The 12,019-nt window shown below is 40.3% G+C and overlaps 1 protein-coding gene across 2 annotated transcripts in view; it reads left to right on the top strand.

The window, feature by feature from the left end:
* The first annotated feature begins 619 nt into the window (after window positions 1-619).
* The window catches only part of LOC144496092 (tyrosine-protein kinase Tec-like), a 172,820-nt gene continuing 161,420 nt past the window's right edge, over window positions 620-12,019 (top strand). The window contains exon 1 of one of the 2 annotated variants that reach the window (XM_078217060.1): window positions 620-984. The gene's annotated coding sequence lies outside the window, so the exon portion shown is untranslated. The remainder of the gene's footprint in view (window positions 985-12,019) is intronic. The other variant, XM_078217069.1, reaches the window with a different exon arrangement.

The following is a 12,019-nucleotide window of genomic DNA, read 5'->3' as shown; positions in this document are numbered from 1 at the left end:
GGCATCTCCACATCATGACCCTTAAGAGGCCATACTCTCTCCCTTGTTACTCTTTTGCCCTTTATGTATTTGTAGAAGCTCTTTGGATTCTCCTTTGCCTTATCTGCCAAAACAATTTTGTGTCCCCTTTTTGCCCTCCTGATTTCTCTCTTAACTCTACTCCGACACTCTTCAAGAGATTCACTTGATCCCAGCTGTCTATGCATGTCATGTGCCTCTTTCTCCTTCTTGACCACGGCCTCAAGAACTTGAGAAGGTTCTTGAACTCAGCAGTCCATGTGGTCTAAATGTACATCCATAGGACTGCTAGGAAGAGAGTTCTTGGATTTAGACGCAGCTACCTGAAGAAGCGGCGAGAGTGTAAATTATGGACTTTGACACCATCTCTTGAAACTTAGGACAGATGCTTCCCAGAAGTGTGTGAATAGTTCAGGGAGCCACTGACACCGAAATGCCTGAAAACATTAGGCAAAACAGCGACAATTAGTAGTTTCTTTAGCACTGTATCGGTCTATTACACATAGGGTGTAATCGGTCCTACAGTGGAAATTTTGACCAATACAGTAAGGTCTTACGATTTTTTGTGCACTTCCTTTTACGCAATACTTCAAGCACTTTCATTGAAAGAACTTGATAATCAGCCGGAACTAAATAGTTGAATTTCTGCTTTTCTTTTTTTTTTGGCCGAGCCTTCCAGGAACAGCTTGTTCCAGCGTGCTCTAGCTGTTTGGCTGCGGTGTCCGCTGAAGCATTCGCTGTGTGTGGGAGGCAAGTGTCCGGTTCAGCCCAGGCGGAAAGCGCTGTACTGGGGACACACGAGAACAGCTGCTCTGCTCCTGGGCAGGTGCAGGGAGCGCGCGCGAGGAGCCGAACCCCCGCACACCTGAGCAGCGGCACGGCTGATTTGCACCCAGGGGACAAGTGAGTGCGGACATGGCGAGGAGTCCGAGCCGCTCAGTCTGAATCAGCAGCATCCAAGCCAAGGTACAAAACCCGAGGAAAGGAAAATACCCGCTCCTCGTTTTCTTTCGCAAGTAACAAATATGAGTGGAAATGAATCGACTATGGAGTTATTTAGGCAGTGAAGATAAATTATGGACGGAGGATTAGTATGAGTGCCGAAATGCAGGAAGTCAACATTCATGTCTCCTGTACAATTTCGATACTTGCTTTGATATTAACTGGCTTGATGTTATGACAAAAATTTCGGCAACTTATGTTTTTCCCAGCCGTTTTGAGTTTATTTTGTAAACCATAGAACATGTTTGAAGTGGAACTCCCGCCCCTCCCCCTTTGTTCGCAGGAAGTGTTTTACTATATTTGCTGTGAGCTGATAAGAACGGCACTTGTGTAGAGAGAGTCGGTTTAACCGTTGTTCATTTCTCTTGGTGTTGCGAAATAACAGTTTAAAATGGGGCTACGCACACTTTTAAAGTCAAAGAGGGAACAGTGTGAAAGACATAGCAAATACGTTATCAAAGTAGGTGAGAGCACTTCTTGACCAGGAAAATTCCACAACTGGAAGGCAACAGAGTAGCTAGTGTGATCTCAGATAAGAGCGTCATATTTGCTGTGATGTCCTTGTATAGTTTCTCTGGTCTTGGGAGGTCTTTACATAAGACAGGCACATTGATTATTTGTTCGCCGGCAACTTCTTACTTACGAGTTTGTACTTTATACATTAGCAGCTGTGCCTAAGTTTGTATAGCGACTTTAACTATTGAGTTGAGACTTTTTTTGGCTGTCAGAGCTAGTTAATTTTTTAAGGTTAAGTTGCTATCATACAGAAGTCCCTTTTCAGTTAAAGAAAACTGGTTATAAATTCTGCGTTTGGGTTTTTGTTACAAATTGAATAAATTGAAAAATTATTTTGGTTTGTAAATATTTTACTGTTTTGAACAAGGGTGCAGTCAGATGGTACCTTTAAAACAATGAAGGGACAAATCAGCGAATTTGTGATATAAATTCTCATCCATACTCTGTATAGCATCCATCTAAGCTGACTCAAAAGTGTTTCTCAAAACGAATTACTTTTTGTATTGGTAAATATAGCAGCCATTTTACAAACAAAATTTCCCCTTAAGCAACCAAACAAACACGTTTACCAACACCGATTGACCTCCCCTGGCTGTGCTACATTATTAATAGGAACAATTCGAAACAAACCAAACTGCTGCACCCTTGACAGAACACGATACTTTTTCTCTGCTTAAATATTTCTCCTCTTTTCTTAAGTGGTAGTTTCTGCCTCCACCACTCTCCACATCTTGGGTGAAAACCTTTTTAAAAACATAATTTGTACAAGGACATCGGGGCAATGTTATTATCATTTGGATCACAATCTGACGTCTCGGGGTTCTGCTGGAAATTTTGCATTAAAAAAAAAAGACTTCCTTGCCATGCCTGCTGATATTAAATCATGACATCTCATTACCCAAACAGAAAAAAAATTATCTTATTTCTTGCATCAAAATAAATTTTTTTAAAAATGTTGATTAAGTTTCCTTAGTATTTTCTGCTGTGATGGAAATAGTTCTAGCGTTGTACATCTCTCAGCTTCCCATCCCAAGCATTATCCTGATGAATCTATATTATCGGTTCTTTGAGGAACTAATGTCCTTTCTATAATTGGTCATCCAATACTCTTAGATTACAACTAACTAACATTGTGTATAAATTAATCTTATTGGCTAGATTAAATATTAAACCAAGGTTAAAGCAAAAGTCGCATGGCTGTGTAATATTTAACGAAGAGTAAGGGGGTTATCACAGTCTTGTGGTCAACTTTATGCCTCGATAAGCCTTGATTTTAGAGTTTTTATGCTTGTTTTCAAATCCCAAATAGCTTTGCCCCATCAGGTCTGTGTAACTGCCTTCAACTCTATAACAGATCTCTGCATCTTGTGCATTGTTGATTTTAGGCACTTCATTTGTTAGCCTTGCCTTCACCTGTTTCAGCCCAAAATTACAGAATTCTCTCTCAAAACCTTTTCAGCCATTTTACTTATCTTTCCTCCTTTAGGCCTTTCTTGAAATCTACCTCTTTCTGTCCTGGTATTTTACTCTAAGGGTATTTGCTTTACACTGAATTGAATCCTTGGGTTTCATTTTCAAGTATACTTCTGTTACAACCAAATTGCATTAGCTCTTACTTGCCTGTGCTAAATTACTTTTGTCTGGTCGTGCCGTTAACCTGTCTGTATATTCCCAAAGTCTGAGCATTTCTTTTCACGGTTTGATGAATATCCTGTTTCGTTTCAAAGTTTCAAAATTGGACTTTGGAATAGGGTGCACAAAATTTAAGCCAAAACAAAACTAAATTCAGTAATGAACATTGGGTGCCACATTCTGGCCTTTCAACCTTAGCAACATCCAATTACTCCAATACCACCTCTTAATACCATAAATAGATTTTGCTGATAAATAATAGTAACAAATCAAAACTGGTTAGCACCACGAGGGGAGTACAAATACTATTCAATACATCTTCATAATGAATTTATATTAATACTGCATGCTGAAAATAATTGGGTGGAGGTATACATATGATTTTAAGAAATATCATTTCTACATTCCTGATATCACTGAGTCACACAGGGTAATAGTTCCCTGCTATTTGCAGCCTACCCAAGTGACCATTCTCCACCTGTGAATAAAGATGTTAAGTATCAGAAGACTCCAGTCTCTTATGCCCCACCACTGCTGCCAGCAAGAACAGAGAATTTGGCATTCAACTAAATCTCCATTCACCACAGTGGGACTGGAGAATCCCAGCCGTGGGTGAGGTTGGAGCATTCCGGCCTATGATTGAGCATCGCAGTCAGTGCAGTTTTGTCACATGAAATATCATATATTCCAGCAGGGATGATTTGACTGTGAGGAACAGTGGTTTTCCACAAGCCTGTCACAAAGGTGCAGGCACCAATTATAGCAGGCTACTCCACTTTAAGCTGTTAAATTCAAAATTGGAACATTTGTTCTATATACTTGCATGGGATGTTAGTGTTACTGGCAAAACCGGTGTTTGTTTCCTGTCCCTATTTGGCCTTGAGAAGGTAATGGTGAAAAAGCTGTCGTCTTTAATCACTGAAGTCTGGTGGAGGTGCACCAACAGTGCTTTTAGGGAATGAGTTCCAGGTTTTTAACCTAGTTACAGTGAAGGGAACAGCTATATGGTTTCAAGTTGGGACAGTGTTTGGCTTGGAGGGGAACTTGCAGGTGGTAGTGTCCCCATGAGTCTGCTGTCCCTGTTCTTGGCAGAGGTCGTGAGTTTTGAAAATTCTTTGCAAAGAGCATTAGTGAGTGCTGCAGTGTACCTTGTAAGTGGTACACACTGCTGCCATTGTATCTTGGGTGGTGGGGGGAGCAAATTTTACATTGGTGGGTGGGGTGTCAATTGTTGTGTTCTTACAATGATACAATACCCCTTGGGCTTATTTACTGTACAAAGCACCATTCTCTGATAGGGATTTGGTAAACACATTCGTTTATTAAATCTAGACACATGAGAGCTGTTGCACATAGAGCTCTGGTGTGTGTGTGTGTGTGTGTGTGAGCTGCTTAAAACATAGGTGAAACTAATACAGGGTCACATGGCATGTTTCCCTTCTCATGATGTCATACCCCTAGCCCATAAAGGCCTCTTAAAACACCGATCAAGCAAGCTGTTTTATCTTGGATGGTGTCAAGCTACTTCACTATTACTTTAGAGCTTCACCCATCTGGGCAAATGGAGAGTATTCCATCACACTTCTGACTTGTATTGTTGTAGATGATGGACAGATTTTAGGGAGTCAGGAGGCAAGTTACTTGCCCTATCCTCTGATCAGTTCTTGTAGCCAGAATATTAATATGGCTGGACCAGTTAAGTTTCTGATCGATGATTGTGGGATTTGACAATGTTAATGCCATTGAATGTCAAGGGGATGTGGATGGATTTACTCTTGTTGGAGGTGGTCATTGCTTGAAGTTTGTGACCTTATGATAGAGGGAAGGTCATTGATGAAGCACCTGAAGATGGATGAGGCTAGGGCACCACTGTAGCAATGGCCAGGGGCTGAGGTAATTGGTTTCCAATACCCACATCATCTTCCTTTGTGCTGGATATGACTCGAATCAGTGGGGAATTTTCTACCTGATTCTCATTTGATTTGAATTTTGCCAAGGATTCTTGATACCACTGTGATGGAATAGGTGCCAGCTGATTGGCTGGAGGCCGGTAACCCATGCTGTGGGATGCAAAACAGGCTCAAGTAATTCTTGAGATAAAAGCAAAATACTGTGGATGCTGGGATACGAAACAAAAATGAAAAATGCTGGAAAATCTCAACAGGTCTAACAGCAGCTGTAGCGAGAGAGTTGAGCCAATGTTTTGAGTCCAAAGGGTCATCTGGATTTGAAATATTGGCTCGATTCTCTTTCCACAGATGCCGTGAGACCTCCCGGTACCTAAGAAAAACCAAGCAGCATGCCTTAATGACTGTCGGCCGGTGGCTCTGACATCCATCATTATGAAGTGCTTTGAAGGCTAGTCATGGCACGAATAAATTCCAGCCTCCCGGACTACCTAGCTCCACTGTAGTTTGCCTATCACTGCAACAGGTCCACAACAGAAACTGCAGTCAACCCTGGAACACCTAGATAACAAGGGCATCTATGTCAGACTCCTATTTATCGACGACAGCTCAGCCTTCAACACCATTATTCCTACAAAACTCATCTCCAAACTCCTGGGACTCGGCACCTCCCTCTGCGACTGGATCCTGAACTTCCTAACTCACAGACCACAATCATTAAGGATAGGCAACAACACCACCTCCACGATCATCCTCAACACCGGTGCCCCACAAGGCTGTGTCCTCAGCCCCCTACTATACTCCTTATACATCTATGACTGTGTGGCCAAATTCCCCTCCAATTCGATTTTCAAGTTTGCTGACGACACCACTGTAGTGGGTCAGATCTCAAACAATGACGAAACAAGTACAGGAATGAGATAGCGAATCTGGTGAACTAGTGCGGCAACAATAATCTCTCCTCAATGTCAACAAAACAAAGGAGATTGTCAACGACTTCAGGAAGCGTAAAGGAGAACATGCCCCTGTCTACATCAATGGGGCCGAAGTAGAAATTGTTGAGAGCTTCAAGTTTTTAGGTGTCCAGATCACCACCAACTTGTCCTGGTCCCCCCCATGCCGACACTATAGTTAAGAAAGCCCACCAATGCCTCTACTTTCTCAGAAATAGGCATGTCAGCGACAAAATTTGGCATATCAGCTACGACTCTCTCCAACTTTTACAGATGCACCATAGAAAGCATTCTTTCTGGTTGTATCACAGCTAGGTATGACTCCTGCTCTGCCCAAGATCTACAAAAGGTCGTGAATGTAGCCCAATCCATCACACGAACCAGTCTTCTATCCATTGACTCTGTCCACACTTCCCGCTGCCTCGGCAAAGCAGCCAGCATAACTAAGGACCCCACACACCCCGGACATTGACTCTTCCACTTTCTTCCTTCGGGAAAAAGATACAAAAGTCTGAGGTCACGTACCAACCAAGTCAAGAACAGCTTCTTCCCTGCTGCCATCAGACTTTTGAATGGACCTACCTTGCATTAAGTTGATCTTTCTCTACACCCTAGCTATGATTGTAACACTACATTCTGCACTCTCTCATTTCCTTCTCTATGAACAGTATGCTTTGTCTGTATAGCGCGCAAGAAACAATACTTTTCACTATATACTACATGTGACAGTAATAAATCAAAATTTAGTGAAGACTGTCCTTGGAAGTCAGGTTGCTTTGGAAATGTTGTCATATGAGGATTGGTGGCTAAATCATTGAAATAAAGGAGCTGAAATTTGTGGAAGTTCAGAGCTTTGAAGGCCTTTGTGGCTGAAATTGATGGCATGTGATTTGCTGATTGGCATCGCTTAGTAAACCCATAATATATACTTTGCATTTGCTATTTAATATGTTATTTATATTGTCTGCAAATAGCTATTAATTCATAACTGTTTAATTTATGTTGATTTTGGTTTGATAAAATTAAAGTTATACAAAATGAAATCTTGTCCATTGATTTTCTCAGACATCATTCAGTTAGTTTGATTTTTGTTTGTTGATCTCCGTGGTGATCATAACACTACACAGTCAAATGTTGCCTTGATGTCAACTACAGTCACTCTCACCTCATCTCTTGGATTAATTTATTTTGTTCTTGTTTGAACCAAGACTGTGATGTGGTCAGGAGCTGAATGGCCGTGGCAGAACCCAAGCTGAGCATTAATGAGCAGGCTTCTGCTGTGGAAGTGGTGCTGGAGAGCATTGTAAACAAGACCTTCCAAGACCACCTATGACTTTGTTGATGATTGGGTATAGACTGATGAGTTGGTAGTTGCCTGGATTAGATTTGTCCTGCTTTTTGTGGTCATGCCATATCTGGGCAATTTTCCACATTGTTGGATAGATCCCTCTGTTGCAGTTGGACTGGAATAGCTTGAATAGGGTGCAGATATTTCTGGAGCTCAAGTCTTTGGTGTTTTTGCCAGGATGTTAACAGGGCCCCAAGTCTTTGTTGTGTCCCCTGCCTCTAATCATTCCTTCATATCATGTAGAGTAAATTGAATTGTCTCAAAAGTGGCATCTGTGATTTTGGGGATCTCCGCAGGAGGCCAAGATGGATCTCTCCACTCCCTTTAGCAGCCTGGAATGCAAGTCATGCAGACTAGACAATTATCCACTTGAGCGAACCTTCCCTCTGTCAATTTTCACTCCATCCATTACCTTGCTATCTCTACTTCTTTCTTGAACAGTGACACAAAGTACCCAGTACGTATCCTAGTCTTGCCCTGCACCTTTACGTATGTATCATCCTTTTTCTCCCGAAGAGGACCAACGCCATCGCTTGATACCTGCTTACTATTTACTTGTCAGTACGTGAGTTTTGGATTCCTTTATGTTGACTGCCAGTCTTATTTTCCTCTTCAATTCCTATTTCAGCATATTGTATTTTATCTGGTTCTCGCTAGAAAAATGTGTGCGTTGTACACCCTCTTTTATTTCATCATAGTCTCAATCTCACACTCTATCCAAGCCCTGGGGTTTTGGTTCTCCTACCTTTCGCCCTTGTTCAGCTGTACTTAGTCGGCACCTGAAGCTTTTCCTGTCAATCTCTGCTTGATTTTATTCTGTGATGTTGGGAATAATCCAGAAATAATTATCTTGGAGGTCCTACTCTTTAGCTTCCTTTCTAACTCCTAAATATTTGACTGTAGAATCTCAACGGTCCTCTCTGTCAGTGGTACCAACATGAGATACAACTTCTGGCTCATGACCTTCCTCTTGCAGGAATATTCTGCAGGTGATGCTCTTTACCCTGGCAACACACCACTTGGCACTCCGTGTCAGCTGCAGAAATTCCTGTCTATTCCCCTGACTATGGGATCTTCAATAACCACAGCATTTATACGCTCCTTCAAGGTATGGTCATTCCCAGCAGTCTTTAGTTTGAGAATGACGCACACACTGAAGACTCTTGTGCTACTTGTCTTTTCGTACTCTTCCTGATGGCCACCCATCTATTATCCTGAACTCTCTCTGCCTGTGGATTGGCCACCTCCAGGAAATTATGATCCAGGAAACATATCCTCCCTGCTCTCCCAAGACAGGTGAAGCGTCCTGAAGTTCCCACATGCTGCAGGAATTGGAAGCAAAGATTCTCAGACGTCCATGCAGGATCTAAAAAGAAGCCATCTGTTCCCTGTTAAAAAATGGTATTAACTAGAATGTTAAAATTACAGTATTTATTTTAATTGGTGTCTCCAGATTTGCTCTGTGCATCTACTTTTATTAATCACTAATAGTTATACTTGCCCCAATTGAAATGTTTAATTTTCTGGCTCCTAATTTGAGCAAATCCCCTAGTTTAGAGAGATTGAAAAAGAAAAATACTTGCCAATCAAACACTTGCTTGCTTCCTTGTGCTGTCACACTTGGATTTTCTTTCAAATGCAATCACTTTGCTCTTTTGTCCTCCTGCTGGCCTTGCTATGCTCTCTGCTAGATTCCAGCAAATTTCCCATCATGTAAATTAAACTGACTGGTCTGTAGTTATCTGGATTCTTGCTCTTTCCATTCTTAAACAGATTTCTAATTTTAGCTATTTTTTATGTTTAATAAATGTAAGTAGTGATTCTTCAAACTTTTATATGCTAAACTAGAACAATCTCATCAGGCTACAGGTTGAGAATTTCTGTTAAGTTTTTCATATTAGAACATTTCACCAAAAGGGATTGGGCAGACAATAAATATTTTGTGTTGCTTATCTTGTGGCCTACTTTTATTTTTAATTGTAGCTTTTAAAAGTCATATAAAGACTTTGAAGAAAATGGATTGGTGTCTCGTCAAATTTTGTTGAAGGTGCTTGTGGACAGAATATTTTGTTCTAACATAAATATTGGCACATTATTGTTGTTTGAGGGAGCGATGATGGCATTGTCGTAATGTCACTGGATTAGTAATCCAGAGGCCAAGGCTCATGCTCTGAGTTCAATGGGTTTAAATCCCAGCAGGGCAGCTGGTGGAATTAAAATTCCATTGATAAATCTGGAATTGAAAGCTAGCCTCAGTTATGGTCAGTATAAAACTCTTGTCAATGATGGTTAAAAACCCACTTGGTTCACTAATGTCCTGAAGGGAAGGAAGTCTGCCATCCTTACCTGGTTGGGCCTACATGTGGCTCTAGACCCACAGCAATGTTGGCGCTCAACGGCCTTCTGTAATAATTGAACATGCCACTCAGTTCAAGGGCAATTTGGGGATGGGCAGCAACTGCTGGCCTTGCCAGCAACACCCACAACCAAGTGTAACAACAAAAAAAAACTTGTAACCCTCTATCTGGGCAAACAATGGAAGAGTCAAATTCAGTTTCTACAGACATGATATCACTGACAGTAATATTGTAAAGCAATTGAACCAACTTTCATGAGTTGCAAATCAGTCATAGCATATTAAATGCATCCATTTTGCAGTGACCATGACTTGCACTACGTATCGTTTTCTTCTTTTGTTGAGGAAGTGACATCTAAACCAAGCAGTTTTAAGACGTTGTGTTTTCAGTCATCCAGAAATCATTCAACAAGATTATTGATAAAGGGCTGCTGAATCATTTTGATAGGATTTTAAAGTAACAACTTTAAATAGATTTTTAAAATGATTGAAAGAAAGAAAACGGTGATTCTTGATAGATAAAATGTGATGGCGGGGAAGAAATGAGTGGCTATCCCCAAAAGTAGTCACAATTGTTAATATCTAGCAATGGGTTGAAGCTTAATACAAATCATTAAATTAATAAATTGTTAGATATGAAGGCACAGTAGAGTCTGAGACAACCAACAAAAATAACCAGCTGAAATGTATAATTGGGTGAAACAATAGCAGTTGAAATTCAGTATGAGCAAGAGTAATATACTGCACGTTGGGGGAAAATTGGTAGCCTCTACATTGTCTGCTTTTGAGTTGAAAAATTCTGACGATGTTACTAGACTTAACGTCTAGTCTTTGGAATCGCAATGAATAATTTAAAAGGAAACAGTTCAGAGTAAATTGAAGGATATCAGGCTGAATTCATATGGTGTTCTGTTCAAACTTCCCCTTGAGGCCTTTTGGGATGAGCTGTATGTTCAAACTGGTCAAAGGTAACACGAGCACTTGTAATCAAGTGTTATTTATAGTTGACTGTTGTCTAGATGGATTCTGGACAAGCTGGTGGATGGTAAACCATTACACATTTAAAGATGTATAACTGGAAAATATACATAGCTCCCCAACTCCTTGATAAAGTAAAAACCCAAACGAGCAATGAAATAGTTTACCTTGACTTTTCAGGCTTTTGCTAAAGTTCCACTTAAACGGCTATTTAACAAAGTCATATCAATGGGGATTCAGAGTAAACTCTGGGAATGGGTGGTAAACAATTGTGTTTATCAGGGAAGTTGTGTCAGACTGGAGACAGTATTGAATTAGATGTTTCAAGGTGTGTGTTTCAGGTTATGATGTTATGACCACAACTGTTTTGAATTTATGTAAATGACCTGGATTGCAGAACTTCATGTAAAATTCTCAAATTTGAAAATGATAAAATGACAGGAGAGAGATGGTGAAATCAAAAGAGACAGTTCCCACCTTGGAAAAGTAGGACAAGTATGTAAATTTACAAAACAATTATAGATAACATTCCAGGCAGAGAAATCTTAAGCGTTTACATTGGCTTGTCATCCACTTTGTCTTTCTGTTTTATTGGGTGGAGATAACAAAGGATTGGTATGAAAAAGATCCAATGTGGACTCAACAATTGACTATCAAGTCAATAACATGTTGAGCTACATAGTCAAGCTATTAGAATTCACGTGGAAGCAGGTAGTGATAAAATTATATGCTTCTCTGGTCACATCTTTTCCTGAATAGTTGTATTTGTCAAGAAACAAAGAAGTCATCAAATACAAACCTAGTCATAATGGTGAAGGAAAGACATGGAAAACTTGGTTTTCATGTTTTGGAGATACTGGAGATGTGATCTGACAAATGAATGTAAATAATTAATGGAAAGACAGTTTATTTTGGATTAAGTATTTATTTTAAGTTAACTGGCAAAAATCAACAGAGAATTTAGAAGAAATGTCTTTATCGAGAGAGTGATTAGAATGTGAAACTTATTAGGAGTAGTTGATGAATAGCACAGATGCATTTAAAGAGAACCTTGGCAAATATATGAGAGAGAAAGAAATGGGTTATCCTGATCCAAAAGCTTTAGTCCTAAAGAAAAGTCGCCAACCTGAAACATTAACTCTATGCCTCTGTCTACAGATGCTGCCTGGCCTGCTGAGTATTTTGTAGGATCCCTGAATGGTTACAGCACAGAAGGAGACCTTTCGACCCTTCATGTTTGTCTCCGATCTCTGCATGAACAATTGTTAGTTCCTTTCCCTGTGATCCAATTTTTTTTTCAGGTACTTAA

Source organism: Mustelus asterias, chromosome 1, assembly GCF_964213995.1.
Source record: "Mustelus asterias chromosome 1, sMusAst1.hap1.1, whole genome shotgun sequence".
NCBI lineage: Eukaryota > Metazoa > Chordata > Chondrichthyes > Carcharhiniformes > Triakidae > Mustelus > Mustelus asterias.
The sequence above is the reverse complement of the archived record's forward strand: the minus strand, read 5'-3'. Positions and strand labels throughout refer to the sequence as shown.